We start from the raw sequence: 21,700 nt of genomic DNA on the forward strand, positions 1-21,700 counted from the left end.
CTCCTTTTTCTTCCATATATGTACATTTAGCAAAGTGTTATGCATTTGCATTCACCATTTCATGCTTTGTATGAAAATGTAATTTGTTGTGTTGATATAGTATGTTGTCATCTTTTTACTCCATCAAATTGATGTTATTGCATACATAATTCATGGACTGTTGAATCAAAGATTTCGAATCATGTTCTGTAGTACGCTGAATATAAGCAATAATGATACACAAATTACTTTGCCATGTTCATATGATTACTAATGTTATTATTTCTAATAAGTTGTATTAAGGTATTTTCTTTAGACTGCAAGGCCATGGAATGGTTTAGGGTATTGTGTTGGGTTAAATGTCTGGTACATGTAATGTTCACTTTCTAGATAACATTTTTCATTTCAGGGCATCTCTGCAACATTTTATACAAAGGTTTGTGTTTGTATGAACCAACCTGCATGTGCAAATTAATAAAAATCAAACAAAGGGCTTATCATTTAATTATAATTTTTACTATTAGGTTGCTTCATTTGGAGATGAAGACACATTTGAGGTACAATCCAGACTTTTAATTTCATATTGTTTGTAATTCACTTTAGGTCCAACACTCAGGGGCAGTGGACCACTGTCTGCAACTCGAGGTACCCCACTTCAGTGAGGACCCCACTCCCTCAAATCCAGATGATGTGAATCTGCCTGGTCCATCCAGTCTGTCTGGGTAGACAGCTCCAATGAGCCTCACTCGGCCTATTCTTACACCTCCCACTCCAGCTGCAACAACACCGAAGCCAAAATATACTTCCTCTTCCTGTGTCCAGAGGAATACTACAACCATCTCATGTCCCACAGTTCATGGAAGGAAATCTGTGGGGAAAAGTGAGGCTAGTGGGTATACTGTCAACCAGACCACCATAGATTGACCCTTGGGAGCTCTACTTCAGTCCTAAGAAATGATGGCCCAGGTCCTACTGAGCTATGGGACATTAAGCCGGTGCAGAGAGAGCAAACTGTAGATAAGCAGAATCACAAGTCAAATGTGTGCTTACTGACTGAGGTGATGTTTGACACTTACCATCATATGTGCAGGGCTTTTTATGTGCCATCTACCCCTGTCTGTGGTCCTTCAACATTAAAACAAAATACACCTTCCTCAGCCACAGACAGGGAGGCCCTGCCACAAAAGGAAACTGCTCCACCCACCCCATTTCTGACAAATGTGGACACCGGTATCCCCTCCCACCCCTGTCTCCCAGGAGGGGACATTCATCCGGATCACCGGGAGAGAATGGCAATACATCCACCACCCCCTCCAAGAGATGCAGAACTTAATTTCCTCCAGTGTGTGCTACCATTAGCTCTGTAATCTATTGCATGGACAAACTTAACATTTTTGAAGTTTTATTTTGTATATTGGACTTCAAACAATGTTAGCTCATCAGAAATAGTTTCATCCACCATGATGGACATTGTTTCTTTTTTCTTTTTCCTGTAGCTTTTATGTTTCAAACTGTTTTTAGTTAATTTGTGTTAATAAAATAAATCCACATAACACAAAGTCAAATACTGGTGTTATATTTATTGTGTTATTTCCTTTTCTATGTCCACCATTATTTTATTTTTTTAAACTATTGATCAATAAGATTCAGTCAAAAATAATATATAGCAATTAGGTTAATGTATCCCATTTTTAAAAAAAAGTAAGGTAAAAAAACAGGAATCTCAATGTATTGGTTTCATACATTTGTAAGTGACAATTCTTTGTCCAAATCTCAGCTAATTTTTACAACCGATACATAGCCCAAATAGTCTGTGCAATTTAGAATTTGACGCTCCAAGACATTGATGGAAGAAGCTTCAAGTAATTGAAATAAACATATTAAACAGGGAAACTATTATTGATTCATGTCAGTCAGTAAGTCAAGTTTCTTCATCCAGCAAAGTGCCATAAAAGTACAGATTCATTATACACAGAATTAAAAATGATTAGAATACAGTGCGAAGTATATAAATCAATAATAACAAAACATTTTTTTTTTACATGGCTAGGGTACAAAGCTAATTAGGATTACTTATATCAGCAGTTTCATAATAATTCCTAAATAATAGCAAAACTAGGATAGTTTTTAAAACCACAATTAATATACAGAAAGTCAAATTTACAATAGGTTACATATAACAAACGTCACACAGTCAGTTTAAAATCTTATACTATTACAGATTGAACTAATATGCAACTGCTTCAACCAGTTCATATAGTTTCCTGATAGCAATGGCAGATCTCATAAAATGTAAAACAGAGTGGCAAATTTGTATTATCCTTATGAGATACAATTAGTAATTTACGTAAAAGGTGCAATATAAAAAGGTGTCTGGGAGCAGTATGAAGTGAACAAAATAGAAAAAAGTGATATGTGATTTGCTTAGAAATAGTATCACAGGGGCAATTCAGGAGCACTTTTTGCCAGGTACAATATTTTGGGAAGGCCACTCTGAAATGTATCAAATTTAATCTAAATAAGGACAGGAGGGAGTATGATTATGAACTCGAGAACAAGGTTAGATGAGGTTCCATTGAAACCGTAGTTGAAATCTGAGCATAGGGGTCAAAGGTTTTCCAATTCAGGGGCCCCTGGAGTCTAAGATTCGAAATGTACTCAGTATGTTCTTTTTAACCAGTTCCTTTGCATTTGTGGGAAAGGACTCTGGATGAGTAAACATATTCTCCAGTCCTAAATTCCAAAAAGAGGTTTGCAAAAATGAAAGCCACGGAATTCTATTAGATTTGGCCAGTTTTATACAGTTAGTCATACAATCTTGTACCAAACTAGCCGCAGGATTAGACCACCATTTCAGCCACAGCAAGAGTGGGGCGACTACAATTAAGTCCTCAATATGCCATAGTCCCAATTCCTCATGGCAGATGATATTTGATACATTTTTGGGTACAAGCAATAATCTATGAACAAATTTGTTCTCAACACATTGGAGAGAATCAACTTTGGTGTGTCCCCACAAATCCGCCCTGCTGATACACATTTTGAGTTATAAAACATAACAATCTGATGTACTGGTCTGTGGCCTAATTTTGCGGGCAAAGCGAAATATTGCTTCCAGATTTCTCACCATTTGTTGGATCTTAATGGTAAGATGGAAATTCCATGACATGGAAGAACTTACATGCAAGCCCAAATAACAAAAGTATTTTACTTTGTTTACGATGTTTCCTCCCATGGTAAATCGTTTAGACCTTGTATTTCGGGGGCCACAAATGGCATATGACTTTGTAAAGTTGACTTTCAAATCTAAATCTTGCATAAAAATTAAAAAAAGGTCCAACAGGCTTTGAAGACCATTGGCTGTACAGGCAATTAAAACCGCATCATCAGCGTACCAAAGGACTGGGAGCTGTCTTTGTCCCATCCTAGGAAATAATTTTCCATTTTTTAGTAAGAAACCGTAAAGCCCATTAATATATAACAAAAACAAAAACAGTGCTAAAACACAGCCCTGGCTAACTCCTCGCTTTGATGAAAAAAAGGGGAGTCCTCTTACCATGCAGGCCATACTGCACTGAAACCATTAAATTGTATATAAACGTTTAATGAACTCCAGCAGATTCCAATCAACCCCAAAGGATTCCATAATTCCCTCTGTTTACCAGGTCAAGAGCACTTGCTAGATCAATGAATGCCAAATGAATAGATTCTTTCCTAACAGTAACATATTTGCTAAGGATGAGGTGCAAATTTAATGCTTGTTCTACTGTACCTATGCCGGGTCTAAAACCGTATTGGATTAGGGAGAGAATCTTTGCCTCCATCGTCCATTCTTCCAACCGTGTCAGGATCACACCCCCCAATATCTTAGCAATAGAATCTATGAGGGAAAGTGGCCTATAACAAGTTGAATCTTGTCTGTTACCCTTTTTAAAAATAGGGATAATTATGGCCTATTTCCATGAGGGGGGGAATATTGCTTTTTACTACACTTAATACATTTGTGACTAGAGGGCCCCAGAGATCTGGCATAGATTTAAAAAGATCAATAGGAAACCCATCCGGCCCGGGTACTTTCCCTGGTCTCAATCGGTTGATTGCTGTGATGACTTGATGATGCTCAAAAGATAAATCTACTATATTCAAATTAGATTCTATGGGTCTCTGGTTAGTACTTTCATCCCCCTCAGGTTGAAAATCACTTCCAGGCTGAAAAACCATCGTAAAATGATTCACCCAAACCGCTTCTGGGATCAGGCAATCATTCTCTTTATTATCATATTCCGTAAAGTAAGGGTGATTTACCACCCTCCAGAATTGTACTGTATCCTTCAATTTAGTCGCTGCCAAAGCTCTTCTCATGCTCTAGTTCTAATTTTGATTATTCTCTCTGCCAATACTGCCTTATACTGTCCCATTGTCATTTTAACTAGATCACGGGAAAAGGATCTAAGAGCTTTTTTCAGATTTTTGTGAGCAGCTGTGCAAGCATAATTAAACCATTGTTGGGCCTCTGGGCCCCGGGGAATTCTGTCACTCGCCAGTGCCACAGAAATGGCATAGCTTAATTGTTCAAATTCCAATACCAAACAATCAGGAGTTGGTTGTTGCGACAGGCATAAGTTAATAGAATCCAACTTTTGTTCGATAATTTTCTGGTTAAATATCTTTGGATCTACCCTTTCCCCTTTCATGCGTAGGCCAACATTTTTATTAAATGAAAATTTTCCTCTGGGTTCTCTATTGATTGTAGTCGGTTTGATGTTAAAAGCTAGATTAATACATATGGGATTGTGATCACTAGCACAGTGTGGTATTATCTTAAAATCAAGAATTAAATGAAAGTCAGAGGAACTAATAAGAATAAAATCAATAATACTCCCTTTAGATTTCTCCATGAATGTGGGTATTTTTAGGATATTTGTGGGAGCATTCTCCCTAGGATATAAAAGGTCAAATTATAGATAAAAGAATTTAAAACTTCACCTTGATTTGTGTGAATAAAGTGAGTTGACATCTCTCTACCCTCAATAAAGGTACTACACACATGTGAAGCTTCCTGATTGCATAGTGGCATGTTAAAATCTCTTACTCTCCTACCCACATAATAATTTACTCATTATCCTGGAGCTTGTCAAAAGAATCAAGAAAATCCGTTACCTCCTCAAAACTTCCCTTCAAGAGATCACGTGGGTTATTATTATATAAATGTATTAATAATAAACCCTTACTCCCCTCAATCAACAGTAAGACAACCATGAAATATGATGAAGACCAGATTAAGGTCGCCTTCATTTTAGGGAATTTTAATGGAACGAGGACCAGAAGACCCCCACTTGCCCTTCCCGCTAAGAAGGGTATTGCTGGTTGGAATACAGAAAAATAACCGTCCAGTTGAAAAGTGTCCCTTGACCAGGTCTCCTGCAGACAAATAATATCATATGTAGGTATAATTTGAGCCAATCTGGGTTTTTTACCTTTGGCCGAAGTCCCACAGTATTCCAACTAATTAGTGTTGAAAGTTTAGGGCCTAGCCCTACCGCCATTTCCCCACCAATAGTAGCAGCTACCAAAACATTGGGGGGAATGTCTGTCTCATCAAGCCCTTTCTGTAATAAAGAAATATCATGCCCATCACCCTCCACTGGCCCCTCCAGAACATCTCTTGTGAGCCTGTCCATATCCGCATGTCAATCATTCTTATCTAGGGAAATAAAGTCCTGGTGATGGATGATTTTAGAAAAATTTGACCAGACTTGTGGTACAGCCAACCCTGCATTAAAACCACATTGAGCTACCCTGGGACAAACAGATAGTATAGTTAGGTCATAAAAATAGATTAGTGGGTACATTTGAATCCCTTCTTCGATCTTGGCACAATGATCCAGGCCAGCCAACAAACACTTGACTAGGCAGGGATTAGCAAAATGAATCACAACACAGTCACCCTCATGTACTATATTTGATGAACCAACCCACTTCACTCTACGTGCCATGAGAATCTTGTTATTTAAATCTCCTTGATATCTGGATTTAGACCTTAACCAATGAGCACACTTCCTCATTAATGCCTGGGTGTCTTCCTTATGACGGGAATCTAGTGGAGGCACATTTGCTAGAACCAAAACATATGGCTTACACCTGGTGGAAGTTGCAATGTCTCTTGTCTGGTATTTATGGATTTAGTAGGAAGGGTGGTTGAACATCCTGAATGGATTCCCTTTGTAATCTCCAAGGAAAGCTTTAGCTCCATAAGTAAAGGTCCATGTCTAGCTGGGAGTTGAACCAGGGATGGGCCATTTTCTTTAGATGGAGGATTTTGCAATACTTTTCCATTTTCGATCACTGCCTCCTGAATATGGAGATTACCCGGGTTAAGTGGTCTTGTAGCTGTTTGAGATATCATCCTGATCATGTTAGTATGAACGTGTTCCTTTTTTTTAGTTATCAAGGTAACAAGTTTCTCCTCCAAAGCTACGCAGAATGGTTTAAGTATAGAGTCAATTATATGAGTAGAATCATCCCATAAAGCTCCCTTCTCTCTGTTATAAATTATGGAGTTATCAGTTGTCATTTCGGGGGCTGCCGATTGGCAAACAGGGTGTTCCAAGTATGTACAAGTTTTCCTTTTAGCCCCTGTGTCTCGCTTTGTGGTTTTAGATCGTCCTCCTGCTTTTTTCTTTTTCGGGAGGAACAATCTATATTTAATTCTTTAAATTCACTTGAGGCTTGCGTATGAGAAGCTCCTGTTCCAGGCTCTAATATATCTGGGTTAGGGGCTATCAGGGGTCCTTGATCCCTTTGTTTTGGCTTAACAAGGACAACAGGCTCAAGAGGGGGTCTCTGTGTAGATTTGTGGGTGGTCCCAATTTTTTCTTCAACATGCACTATTTCGGATTCTATGGCCCCAATAACAGATGATAAATAGCTGGTGATTGTTGATCGAGTTAAAGGGCGCCTGGCACCCTCCCCCTTTTGCATACTGATTTTTCTTTTTCCCATTATAAATGATGATTCACACACCCTGAGGATCCTGCATATAACTGGGCAGATGCTCCCTTCCCTAAGGTAGAGAGATGGAAAAGAGGAGCCACCCAAGTGCTAGACAAATACTAGGGTCGTCGGTAATCTGGCCAAAATCTGTGAGGCACTTTCACCGTAACACTTGTTCCTGCCTAGGTTTTAAGGTCCTGCTCCACTCATTCAGCTTACCTCATGTTTCCCCGCTATACAGTTCTCAGGGGGGTGGTCCAACCCAGCCTCTTCTGGTCACTGATGGGTGAAGGACGGGCCCGTCCTTGGCTCGGGATGCACCCGGGCGTGTCCCACGGCGCGGGAATTCCAGCAGCGCTTTCAAGCACTCGATAGTGCCTGGTCCGGCCCCCTTGATCCAATGGAATTTCCTGGGACTTAGAGTCTCCTTGCAGAGCAGCATGTTTTCCCACGGTGCGGGGAGTCCAGCAGCGCTTTCAAGCGTTCGATAGTGCCTGGCCCGCCCTCTTGAACCGGCGGCGTTTCCTGGGACTTAGAGTCTCCTTGCAGAGCAGCCTCTTTTCCCGCGCCACGGGGAGTCCAGCAGCGCTTTCAAGCGCTTGATAGTGCCTGGCCCGTCCCTTGATCTGGTGGTGTTTCCTGGGATTTAGAATCCTCTTGCAGAGCAGCGTCTTTTTCCGCAGCACGGGGAGTCCAGCAGCGCTTTCAATTGTTCGATAGTGCCTGGCCTGCCCCCTTCATCTGGTGGTGTTTCCTGACCATATCTACGGTCTTGGACTTTGGTTGTATGACATGGCAAGCACTTTTTCGGTAAGATACTTTTGTTCACCGTATCTTTTGACATCGGTGTTACTAGTTTGGTGATATTTCCTTGGATTGTTTGACTTATGACTTTACTTCTTTCAACAATTCTGCTCTTCGGTTCTTTGCAGCCTAACTTATTTGATAATTACCTTGGGGTGCTCTATGAAACTGCCATTTTATGGTCATTTAAGGAGCCATATATACAATTTTTCTCTCTTGATTTTTGGTTTAATCCAATTACAATCCACTAATGGAAGCGTATGACCTATTCTTATCAGTACTTTTCTTAGTTTAGTATTAAGTGCTTTTGGATTTTATTATTTTTGTCTTTCAGTTTTTGATCTTTGTCCCTTAATTAGGATTATTACACATGATTGTGTAACTGAATATTACAAATTATGACTGACTGAATACTACTTAGGTACGCTTATCTTCCTTTATATTATCTGTCTATACTGCCTTTTGGGCACTAATTATAGTCTCACACTGGGTAAAAAGTTTTTTTTCCCCAGTTTTTCACATTACTTGTGCACTTCATTTAATGATGGATCTGCTTCACATTCTGGTTCTAAATTCCTTTTCGTTGCCGGTTCCCTCTATTACACTATATCTTTCACATATTAAGGAATTTTTAAATACTTTTCACTTTGACACATACATGTTTAGGTACTTTTATGTCCCGTCAAATGAACTTGTTTTGTTTGTAATATGTATGTAGTTTTCGCTGGTATGTTTTGTATTATTGTTTTTTATCCAAATATCCTCTTTATTGTTTCATGTTACGTTACAGCCCTGAAGAAGCCCTATGTTGAAGGGCGAAATGCGTTGGCTGTCTTTTCTATGTACTTCATGCCGTAACAAGATCACTGTGCTAATAAAAGTCTCTGGAATTGGAAAGAAATTAATTAAAGGAACCATGTGTTGAACCTATGAAATGGACACACACACTTGAGATGTGCAAATCAGATAAGCAGACAACTTGCACATTAATTGAATGTAAGTTCTGATTGTGTTGGACCTGTTCCCTAGCGTGTGATGGCACCCAGGCAAAAAAATCTCCCCTTACCTTGGCAAAATCCTGATTTTGTGGAAACTGGTTGAAGCTGTTGATGTGTCTCATCACTGAAGAAAGGACTTCTTGAAGCACATCACTGAACATTGGTTGTGACATGCTTCCAGAGTATTTATAAAGATCCTGTCGCCACAGAATAAAGTATTACCAAGATTTTCACTATTGGTGTTATTGCTGTTGTATTCCTATTGCGAGTCACAAGATCAGGCTCCAGCTGGTGACATAAATGCATAATAGTTTGCCTATTCAATCTGACTTTTTTATGATGTCCCATGTCTTTGTGCTGGCAAGGACTAGAAAAGGTCTGACGAATTGAGGCTGTCATGTTGTAGCCTTACCTGGGTTTGTTTGTCTGCATTCAGGAAAAACAAAGTAATATTTAAAATGGTCCGACACTACTTTGATAACTAACACACATCTCATGTCTTTAAAAAATACGTATCTTTTTGTGACATATATGTACACATTATTTTCGTGTTAAGCTGCAACTTCAAATAACATTTTTTACATGTCTGTTATTTTTATAATGTTTGACTAATACATTTGAAATGTATTATTCACACAATTAATTTTTTTGTTTTTTTTTAAAATCTATCAACTGAAGTGTAAAATGCACTGCATCATTATCAGTGTTAAACACAGTACCTTTGTGTCAAGTTACCAAGGGGGTGAGCAGGAGTTATCCTAGGTGTGTATCTATCTTACCCTGACTAGAGTGAGTGTCCCTGCTTGGACAGAGTGCAAACTGATTGCCAACCAGAGACCCCATTTCTCACATGATTGATCAGCAGTGAGGATAGGACTTGTATTTGAACTTGAAATATAGTGATTGTTGTACACTACTGTTTTATTGCAGACCATTACACACAGTTTTTTTCACTTGAATTTTAGTTTTTTGCCTGTGTTTTCATTTTTCTTGGATTTTATTTGATTTCTGGAACTTTGCACCTTTGTTGAACCTTACCCACAAGCGTGTTTCTTTCTTGGGAGACATCAGCAGCTGCTACAAATGTAGTGTTTGAGTTGGAGAAACTGGAGGAGTACATAGTGGCTCAGCTCAAACACTTTTGTAGGGAATTAAGATGTTCAATCAAAAGCTCTGCAAAGAGCTGAAAAGGTGCTGAGGGCCTGGTTGGCAGCAAAAGAGGCTGAGAAACACACAGCAGAGGAGGATGTTGTTGTGGATGAGGAGATGCAGAGGTTACATGATGTGTTGAATAACCCTGACCTGCATGGAGGGAGGGCCTCCAGGCCAGGCAGCAGTGCTTCATCCAAAGGCCTGACCCAGGAGGAACTGGAGCACAGTTGGGAAATCAGGAGGCACCAATTGGAGATGGAGCAGCACAGACTCAAGCATGAGAGGGTGCTGGAGCTGGTTAGAATCAAAAGGGAAAAGGAAAAAGACAGACTTGCCATGGAAAAGAAGAAACTGATCTTTGCAGAAGAATTTGATTTAAAGAGCTGGATCTAAAGGGCATGTCTAGCACAGATGATGGCAGAGGTACCCCAGTGCAGCCTGAAAAAAGAGTGCACATCACCAAAGACCTTGCTAAAGATTACAAGAGGGAGGATGGCATGCCCTTGTGGCTTAAGGGGTATGAGTCAGCTCTTCACATGGACCGGGTCCCTGAGGCACACTGGGGGCAGGCCTCCAGAAGCACTTTGGGACAGAGGGGTGGGACACCTCAGGGGATCCTCAGAGACTCACCTACTCTATCATGAAGGATGCCCTACTCACTAGATATGGTCTCACTCCACAGGAGTACAAGGAGAAGTTCAGGTCTTACAAGAAGGGGGATTCTCAAACTTGGTTAGAATGTGTTGATTCTTTTTGCAGGGCACTGGATGGTTGGGTAAAGGGCAGAAAGATAACAACTTATGAAGGGCTTTGTTTTCCAGAGCTGCACCACCATTTAATTGACAGTAATCTGACTGACCCCAGGAAGCTTGCCCAGGAAGCGGACTAATGGGGATCACCAGGGCTCAAAAGAGGAATGGGGAGACGCAGCCAAGGGTGGGCATGATCCACATCAGACGAAGTAAGGAGGTAAGGGAAAACAGGGGCCCCAAATTAGTTACCAGCGTAAGGTTTCCCAGCCCACAGGTGAGAAGAAACCATGGATCTCTATAGGGAAACCTGCAGAGAAGGGTTGCTGAAAATGTTTTGCACGTGATCAGGTGGGTCACCTAAGGGGTGGCTCTAAAAGTCCCAAGTGGACACTGGCACCCACTGGTGCTCAGTCACAGGGTTTGGCCAGTGTACCACTTGGGGAGAAGTTGGTTCCAGGAGAAGGGAAGGAGCCAGCTATGGTGGCCTTTGTCTCTCTAGGGGACAATGAGATGGTGCAGAGGACACTTGTGCATGAGAACACTGTGCAGGCAGTTGGTGACCATGAATGGACAAAGGATGGCAGCTGTGAGAGACACAGGATCCAGTGTGACTACTGTGAGGTTTCATCTGGTGTCTGAAGAGCAAGTAGGTTCCTATGTGTTTCACCAAGTAGTTTCTGTGGGCAACTCAGAGTGCCTGTGTAAGGTGTTGCAGGTTCCCTTTGAGTGGGGGGGGGCACAGGTTCCTTGAGGGTAGTTGTGAGTCCAACCATGCCTGTTGATTGTCTGCTAGGTAATGACCTTGAGAATTCCCCTTGGAGTAAGGTGGAATTCCAGTCACACTTGAAGATGTTGGGCCTGCCTGGGTGGGCATGTGTGACCACCTGGACTATGGCAGCCCATCAGGGTGATCAATGGGCCCTGGAGCCTGAAGGAGTGGACCAATTGTCTGTCAGGAAGAGGAAGGGCAAGGGGCATGGGAATCCCGCCCCAGAAGTTTTAACGGTCCTGGATGAGGCCAAACCTAAGGGGGACACCCCAGAGCCCACAAAAAGAAGTGGCTAAACTTAGGGAGGTGCCTGAGCTGACCCATTGGCAGCATGAATGGGGGTCCCACCAGAACTCATGCCCTTCTCTTGAGGGTCTATGGCAGCAGGCTACAGACCAGGCGTCTGGCAAAGGTTCCCCAAGGAGGTGTTGTCAGACCAGGGAACCCATTTCATTTCTACATATGTGAAGTCTCTGTGGAAGGAGTGTGGGGTGACCTACACGTTCACTACTCCTTGTCACCCCCAAGGAAATGGGTTGGTTGAGAGATTCAATCATACCCTGAAAGACATGATCATTGGCCTGTCAGAGCCCATGAGGGATGTCCTCCTGCCATGCCTTCTCTTTGCTTAGAGGGAGGTATCAGAGAAGGAACTTGGTTTTAGCCCCTCTGAGCAGCTGTCTGGGCACGCTGTGAGGGAACCTCAGAGTCTGACAAAGGAAGGACTGGAGAAAGCTTCCAGTAAGCTCCCCAGGACATGTTTAGCTACCTGCTGGCCTTTAGAAATCAGACGGTGCACTTCAGGAAACTCGCACAGGCAAACCTAGAAGCCAGCCAGGAGGACATGAAATGGTGGCATGACCAGAATGCCACTCTGGTTCAGTTTCAGCCTGGCCCAATTAGAGCCTCGAGCTCTTCAGGACAAGTAGACTGGGCCTTTTGAGGTGGTGAAGTGCAAGAGTGATGTCTCCTATCTGGTGAATGTGCAGACTCTCAGGAACCCTATGAGGGTCCTACATGTGAACATGCTCAAACCTCACTTAGAGAGGCCTGAACTGACTTTGCTCTTGGTGACAGATGATGTGTCTGTAGAGGGTGTGAACCTCTCCCCAGCACTGACCCTAATGCAACAGACGGACTGTTGCCAGTTTCTGGGACAGTTTGCCTTCTTGGTTTCCTTGACCCCAGGGGTCACTCATCTGTGTACTCATGATGTGGACACTGGGGACAGACCACCTGTGAAACACAATATTTAGAGAGTGACTGACAAGGTCAGAGCCAAGGATAAGGTTTCCAAGATGCTAACGTTATGGGTGACTGAATTCTCCAGCAGTCCTTGGGCTAGCTCAGTGGTCTTGGTCTCAAAGGCTGCTGATTCCGTTGCAGTCACAGAATGTAGGTTCCTTGTGGACTTCCATGGACTCAACACCATCACCAAGACTGACGCACACCCCATCCCCAGAGTTGATGAGTTCATAGTTTGACTTAAAGTCTGGGTACTGGCAGATTACCTTAACCGATGGGGCAAAGGAGAGGTCAGCATTTTACACACCAGAGGGGCACTGCAGTTCTGGGTTATGTCCTTTGGGATGGAAAATGCCCCTGCTACCTTCTAGAGGTTAATTAATCAGGTTGTGGCTGTCCTGGAGGAATTCAGTGCAGCCTACCTGGATGAGATTACAGTGTTCAGCTTCAGCTGGAAGGAATACCTGCAACACCCCTGTGAAGTGGTAAAGGCCATTTTGAAGACAGGCCTCACTAATAAGGCCAGTAAGTGCCAAATAGGGCAGGGATCTGTGGTTTACGTGGGGCACTAGTTAGGAAGTGGCCAGGTGGCACCCCTGCAACACAAAATTGACTCTATTCTGGCTTGGGAACTCCCCAAGACCCAGACAGAGGTGAGAGCCTTCCTGGTTCCCACCAGTGACTACAGGAGGTCTGTCAAGTTGTATGGCACCATTGTTGCTCCTTGGAAGAGCTGACCTCCAAAAAGCAGCCCAAGAAAGTGATTTGGACTGCAACTTGTCAGACCGCTTTTGATTTTGATGCTCTGAATGCAGACATGTGCACGCATCAGTGCTGAAGTCACCCAACCTTTCCAAGGAATTTGTTGTGCAGATTAATGCTTCAGAGCATGGTGTGGAGGCAGTTCTAGCACAGCTAAATGAAGAGGACTTAGTTTTTATTGGTAGGAGGTTACTCCCCAGGCAACGGAGGTGGAGCACAACTGAGAGAGAAGCTTTTGCTGTAGTCTGGGCACTGAAAAAGCTAAGGCCCTACTTGTTTGGGACTCACTTCCAGGTTCAGACGGACCACAGACCCCTCTGATGATTAATGCAGATGAGGGGTGAGATCTGAAAACTATTAAGGACTTTATGGTGGAACACCACCCTGGTACAGAGCACTTCAATGCTGATGGTCTGTCCAGATTCTTCCACCTTAGTATTGAGAACTCCCATGAGGTTGGGTAGTTTGCCCCACTTTTAGCTGGAGGGGACACGTGTTAGACCAGGCATCATTGGTGTGCTTTCCCCTCTCTGTTTGTCTCTGTTTTCCGTGTTCTTGACTGTGTGCTGGTCTTCGTTTTTGCTGGTTTTGTACTCTGGGCACTTTACCAGTGCTGATCAGTGCTACGGTGCTCGTACTGTCTGCGTAAATTGTATTGGTGAATGGCTAGCCCATTATTGGCATATTTGGTTTACTAGTAAGTCCCTAGCAAAGTGCACTAAAGGTACCCAGGGTCTATAAATCAAATGCTACTAGTGGGCCTGCAGCACTGATTGTGCCACCCACATGAGTAGCCCCGTAAACATGGCTCGGATCTGCCACTACAGTTTCTGTGTGGGCACTGTTAAACTGCCAATTTGACCTGGCAAGTGTATGCACTTGCCAGGCCCAAACCTTCCCTTTTTTGTACCTGTAAGGCACCCCTAAGTTAGGCCCTAAGTAGCCCCATGGGCAGGGTGCAGTGTATTTAAAAGGTAGACATGTACTGGTTTGTTTGACATGTCATGTCCTGATAGTAAAATACTGCCAAATTCGATTTTCACTATTGCCTATCTCTCCCATAGGTTAACATGGGGGCTAACTTTAAATATATTTTAAGTGCAGTTTCCCATTGGGCGCAGATAGAGATTGGAGTTTGGGGTCTCTGAACTCACAACTTAAAAATACCTATTTTGGTAAAGTTGGTTCTTAGATTGTCAGCTGGAAAATGTCACTTTTAGAAAGAAGACTTTTCTTTCTTAACCATTTTTTGCCTCTACCTGCCTGTGGAATCCACGTCTGGGTCAGGCTGACAGTTAGGCTGTTTGGGAATTCTTCTAGACAGTGACACAAAGGGTGCTGAGGAGTGTCCTGTTTATCCTGATGAGTCTCCTGAGCTACAGTGGGGAGGGAGGGCTGACACCTGCACCTGAAAGGGCTGTGGAACACTTCTGGATCAAGAGGTACCTCTGCCATGGAGAAGAGTTGAAGAGCTGGAGGAGGAGTACTGCCCCTTTGCTGTGTGTACTTTGGCAGTATGATCTGCGGTTGCTGCTTCTGCTTTAGAGAGGGCAAGGTCTGGACTTTGCTGTGCATCCTGCTTGTGAATTTTCTCCAAGGGCTTGGACTTAGCTTGCCTCCTGTCAAGAAGTCTCAGGGATAGCAAAGACTTCACCTACCAGCCTCTGGGTTTTCTTGGTATGGACCCTAACTCACCAGGTGGTACCTATTCCAGTTTCTATGCCCTTTGAGTGACAGGCGGTTAAAAACCAAGAAGAAAAGTGCATCAACGCCGGACGATGCCCTGACTGATGCCACTGCCTGACCCTACGATGCTGCCTGCAACTGAAGCCATGATCTCAGCTTGAGTCTCACAACCCCGATTGTTATCGCAGGCCTGATGCTGCCACAGCCCTGCTGATAACCTGTGACTTTGTGAGTCCTGAGTGTCAGGTCACGGACATCCGTGACACCAGACTCTGTCACGGCTCCTGCAGCCCTGTGGCATGACCAAGATGCAGTGAGGTCACCTCACCACTGCTTGACCCTCTGGACATCGACCCCAACGATGTATAAGGACCCAACACTTTGCACCAATGCCACCTAATCTCCCCTGCTCCACAGCAAGGAACTGACGCTTCACACTGATGCCTCCACTTCACTGGTTCACAGCACCAGAATTGACGCTGCACAGGATCCATTGATGCCTTGCTTCCCTGGCTCCATGCACCAGCTTGTTTCCTCACTTTCAAATTACTGTACCTGCGGGTCCATGCCTGATAACACTAAATTGAAGCGTTTGTGTTTCTAAGCACTATATTGACTTTTAATCTTTGAAAGTTCATAACTTTGCTTGTATATATTGTTTTTTTTGCCATTTTCATTTTGTTTTACTCAGATAAATATTGGCTATTTTTCTAAACTGGCGTTGAATCCTTTTGTGGTGTTTTCACTCTGATACTGTGTGTGATAGCACAAATACTTTACACATTGCCTTTGAAATAACCATGATGCTTGTCCCAAGCTACCAAGGGGGTAAGCCGGGGTTATCGTAGGTGTGTATCTCCCTTGCCCTGACCAGAGTGAGGATTCCTGCTTGGACAGAGTGCAAAATGACTGCCAACCAGAGACCCCATTTCTAACATTACTGACACTGACTTTTTGCATATAGACAATGTACATGTTACCAAGATTTTGGCTAGATATTCATGTTTCTGACATGAGTTTAGTATTCAAAACAACACATCTGTAGCATTCACATGAGTTACACTATTCCATGAGGAATTTGAAGTGTTTATGTGAAATGATCTGCAAGAAAATGGTACTAATTATGGTATTTACTATTATGAGCAAATGGCTCCAAAAACTATTCTCTACATGCATGGACTAAGGGTGAAGCATACCTAATTTGTCTAGCCTTTGAGTAGGTGAGGGGGGGGAGGGGTCAGGTGGGGGCGAATGGGAGCTGGGGGGCGGGGGCGTGCAGGAGGTCGCGGCAGGAAAGCGCGAGGGAGGGGGGGGACAGGTAGAGTGAGAAGAGCTGGGGGAGGGGGGTTTAAGGGTGGAGGGGGGTGAGTGTTAGGAGGTTTAGGAGATAAGGGAGAAAGATAGATAGATAGAGTAGGGTTGAGAAGATAGGGGAGGGGGGGTTGTAGAGGTGGGTGAGGGTGAGAGGTAGAGTGAGAGGATAGGAAGATAGGTAATAGAGGGGGTGAGGGAGGGGGGGAGAGATTAGAGAAATAGATAGAGAAAATAGATAGGGAAATCGATAGATAGGGAAATAGATAGAGAGATAGGAAGATAGGAGGAGGTGGAGAGTGAGGGAGTTAGATAGTGAGTGACCCTTGACCCAAGGGTAGGTCGCTCCCCCTGCCGCTGCAGCTCCTCCAGATTCCTGAGTTCCTGAGTTCCTGAGACCCACCTCACAGTAAGTACCCCCCCTCCCAGCCCCTCGCTCTGCCCCGCGCTACTCACCCTCTCTCCTGCTTCTTTTCTTCTTTTCTTCTTCTCTGTTCTTCTGTTCTTCCTCCTCGCTCCTCGTCTGTAATCTTCTTCTGTACTCTTCTTTCCTCCGTCTTCACTCTTCTTCTCTTCTTCTATCCACTCCGGGTCCCCTTCGGACCCCTGCCCGCACTTCATCTTTAACAAAGCCGACGACATCATCACCCCGCACCTCCAGACCGTCATCAACTCTTCTTTTTCTTCTGCTACCTTCCCCGAATGCTGGAAACACGCCGAAGTCAAAGCCCTACTAAAGAAACCTACGGCTGACCCGAGCGACCTAAAAAACTTCCGCCCCATCTCTCTTCTGCCTTTCCCAGCCAAAGTAATAGAGAAGACCGTCAACAAACAGCTGACCACCTTCCTGGAAGACAACAACCTGCTCGACCCCTCACAAACCGGATTCCGAACCAACCACAGCACTGAAACCGCCCTCATCTCAGTCACTGACGACATCAGAACCATGATGGACAACGGTGAAACAGTCGCCCTCATTCTGCTCGACATCTCGGCTGCCTTTGACTCCGTCTGTCACCGCACCCTAATCACCCGCCTCCGCTCCACCGGGATCCAAGGCCAGGCCCTGGACCGGATCGCCTCCTTCCTCTCAAACCGTTCCCAAAGAGTTTACCTCCCTCCGTTTCGCTCAGAACCCACCAAGATCATCTGCGGCGTACCCCAAGGCTCATCACTCAGCCCGACACTCTTCAATGTCTACATGAGCCCCCTCGCCAACATCGTACGCAAGCACGACATCATCATCACCTCCTACGCCGACGACACCCAACTTATACTCTCCCTCACCAAGGACCCCGCCAGCGCCAAGACCAACCTACAAGAGGGTATGAAGGACGTCGCAGATTGGATGAGGCTCAGCCGCCTAAAGCTGAACTCTGAAAAAACGGAAGTCCTCATCCTCGGCAACACCCCGTCCGCCTGGGACGACTCCTGGTGGCCCACGGCCCTCGGCACCGCACCGACCCCCACAGACCACGCCCGCAACCTCGGCTTCATCTTGGACCCTCTTCTCACCATGACCAAGCAAGTCAACGCCGTGTCCTCCGCCTGCTTCCTCACCCTCCGCATGCTCCGCAAGATCTTCCGCTGGATCCCCGCCGACACCAGAAAAACCGTGACCCACGCCCTCGTCATAAGCCGCCTGGACTACGGCAACACCCTCTACGCCGGGACCAGAGCCAAACTCCAAAATCGCCTGCAACGCATTCAAAACGCCTCGGCCCGCCTCATCCTAGACATACCCCGCAGCAGCCACATCTCCGCACACCTGAGACACCTGCATTGGCTCCCTGTCAGCAAAAGGATCACCTTCCGACTTCTCACCCACGCACACAAAGCCCTCTACGACAAGGGACCGGAATACCTCAACAGACGCCTCAGCTTCTACGTCCCCACCCGCCTCCTCCGCTCCTCTGGCCTTGCACTCGCTGCTGTCCCTTGCATCCGCCGCTCCACGGCGGGTGGGAGATCTTTCTCCTTCCTGGCGGCCAAGACCTGGAACTCCCTCCCCACCAGCCTCAGGACCACCCAGGACCACTCCACTTTCCGGAGACTCCTAAAGACCTGGCTGTTCGAACAGCGATAACCCCCCGGGTGAGTAGCGCGCTTTATAAATGTTAATGATTTGATTTGATTTGATTTGATTGAAATTAGAAAATGTTTTGATAGATAATCTTGCGACCATTTGTATTTGCACAGATATATTGAAAATGTTGCATGTGTCATTTCATCATCTGCACCAGCAAGCAATAAAGACATTAGTCATGAAGGCGAGGAAGCAGCTGGCCACAGTGCATCCATTTCAGACACATCCGGTACCTATGGAGCCAATGGCATGAAAGATAAGGGGAGTCATCTTAAGAGACCTACACAGAAGGTGGAGGATCAGACAGGAAATGTAACATCTGAATCCTTATCCTCCATCCCATTTCCCATGTCCACCCTCCCCTTCCTCCCCCTGAAACCCCTGGTGTCTCTTTTGCTGCAGGTACCTCTCCCCCACCCCTGTCTCCCCAGCTGCACTCAGTGAAGAGGCTATTAACCTCTTATGTAGCATCGCTTATGTAGCATCCAGGGGCTTTGTTCCCATTCTTGGCTGTCATATATAGTTTCATGTCTGGCATGCAGAGATAACTTGCACAGATAGCCTCTGCACTGACCACAGCCCCCCAACCAGCCACTCCTTGTGCCCCCACTCCTATCCCATCCTCATCTCTTATCCTACCTCCCACCCCAAGCACACTAACTTCCTTGCATACACCCACTGCAGCAGACAAAAGCACACACACACACGCATAAACACAAAGACACCAAAAACACAAGCATATAAACATCAAAAAGACACACACCACTGACCCTCCACCCACAGGTACCACAACACCTACCACCACAACCAAAACACCCACTATCACAGACACAACTACCACAACCACAACACCCAACATCACATACACAACCACCACACTCAAAACACCCACCACCACAGACACATGCACCACCACCACACCAACTACCACTACACTCACACTCACAACCAGTAGCACATCCACAAGCACCATAACGACAGCCATATCTACATTACAATCATAAAATAACCAGTGTCACACACACACACCTACACTCGAAACAACTTGCACCAAACTCACATGCTCACAATCACCAGAGCACAGTCCACCTACCACACCACACACACATCCAAACATACAGAGAAAGGAACACACACCCCATCACCCACCACATTCAAATACACAATCAATCAATCAATCAATCAAAGCATTTATAGAGCGTGCTACTCACCCGAGAGGGTCTCAAAGCGCTGGGGATGGGGGGAGGGTTACTGCTGCTCAAATAGCCATGTCTTGAGGCGCTTCCTGAAGGAGAGATGGTCCTTGGTAGTTCTTAGGTGTGCGGAGAGGGAGTTCTATGCTTTGGCTGCCAGGTAGGTGAAGGATTCACCTCCTGCGGTGGTTCTGCGGATACGTGGGACGGTGGTGAGGGCGAGGCTGGCTGAGCGAAGTTGACGGGTGGGCGTGTAGAACGAGAGGCAGCTGTTGAGGTAATCGGGGCCCATGTTGTGGAGAGCTTTGTGTGTGTGGGTGAGGAGCCTGAAGGTGATTCTCTTGTTGACGGGGAGCCAGTGCAGGTGTTTCAGGTGGGCGGATATTTGGCTATGGCACGGTATGTCGAGGATGAGGCATGCGGAGGCCTTCTGTATGCGTTGTAGCTTTGCGGTGGTCCCTGTGTATAGGGTGTTTCCGTAGTCCAGGCGGCTTGTGACGAGGGCATGGGTAACTGTCTTTCTGGTTTCGGCAGGGATCTATCGGAAGATCTTTCGGAGCATGCGAAGGGTGTGGAAGCATGATGACGAGATGGCGTTGACTTGCTTGGTCATAGTGAGGAGGGGGTCCAGGATGAATCCGAGGTTGCGTGCGTGGTCTGAGGGTGTTGGTGCAGCGCCCAGAGCCGTGGGCCACCAGGAGTCGTTCGAGGCGGACGGGGACACAGTTCTTCAAACACCACAGCCCTTCCAGGACACATCCACCCAAACATGCATCAGACACACCAGACCCACAGGCAATTGCCCAACAGATAGACAGATACTACACCCACTCCAGCTCTCTCTATCTCCAAGACCCAATCTTCTTCCACTCATTCTACCCCCCTCCTCCAGGATCTTTCACTCTTGCCCTGTTCCTGACCCTTGTCAAACCCAAATTCACCCCTCAGAAGAAATATAATTGAGGAGCTTGCTCTGCTCATTGAATGCCCCTTACTCTGGAGGTTATACTTGGTAGTATATTTAGGGGGCATGTCCCGGGGGAAAATTACACTTTTGAGTTAAATGTAATCTAATATTTAACAGCAATTGCACGGGACAAGGCTACATGTGACTTTAATGCATCTATAACATGTTTGAAGTTTAGAGTTTGCATTGACTGTACATTTTGTGAAAACCCTCTTGTTGCATTGTGTAGTGCAATTACTGCATTATTTTGGATTTATGTAGTTACAATGATGCACATTGTTCATGTATTTTATATGGTAGTGCAGGGAAAGTGATTACAAACACCTGAATGGACACATTTCGAATTAGGGACTAATGTGACTTTTTGTGTAGGTGTCCATTGGCATGAAGGTAGGTAGTACCACATTGGTGAGTGTTAATGATGTATAAAGGTGAGTTTCTTGAAGTTTTTCAAACTAACACATTACACACATATGCATTGAACATCATTGTACTATTGCTTTCAAGTATTTATTAAACATGTACAAGTCCAAATCAGATGTACAAAGACAGTTCCCATGATAACAAGTTAAACACTCACTTACCTTTGGATCTGGTGATGACGGGGTTGATTTTCGTCATTGTCAAATAGCAGCAGCAACAGAAAATGAGAACATTTGAACAAAGGGATGTTTCGTACTTATATACCTGCTAGTCTGGTGTGGGGGTTTAGCCACCATAGTTAAGTCGGCGGAAAGGCATATCATGATTGGGCCAGCAGTTAAGTGGCTGGACTCCCACCACCAGGTGCTTTTGCCTATGGGCTGTTGATGTTGGTGTACAATCCTGGCGGTGATGGTGGTTTGTTGACAGACTTTCATTCTTGGAACCACTAACATCTAAATAGAGCTGGGGGACCTTCAAGGCAACAGACAGGAAAAGCAATATACACCGAAGGAGCTATGGTGTCTCTGATAAAACACTCACCCATTTAGAAATAAATACTATGGAACTAGTCTCTAAA

The sequence above is a fragment of the Pleurodeles waltl genome, chromosome 3_1 (genome assembly GCF_031143425.1).
Source record: "Pleurodeles waltl isolate 20211129_DDA chromosome 3_1, aPleWal1.hap1.20221129, whole genome shotgun sequence".
Taxonomy (NCBI): domain Eukaryota; kingdom Metazoa; phylum Chordata; class Amphibia; order Caudata; family Salamandridae; genus Pleurodeles; species Pleurodeles waltl.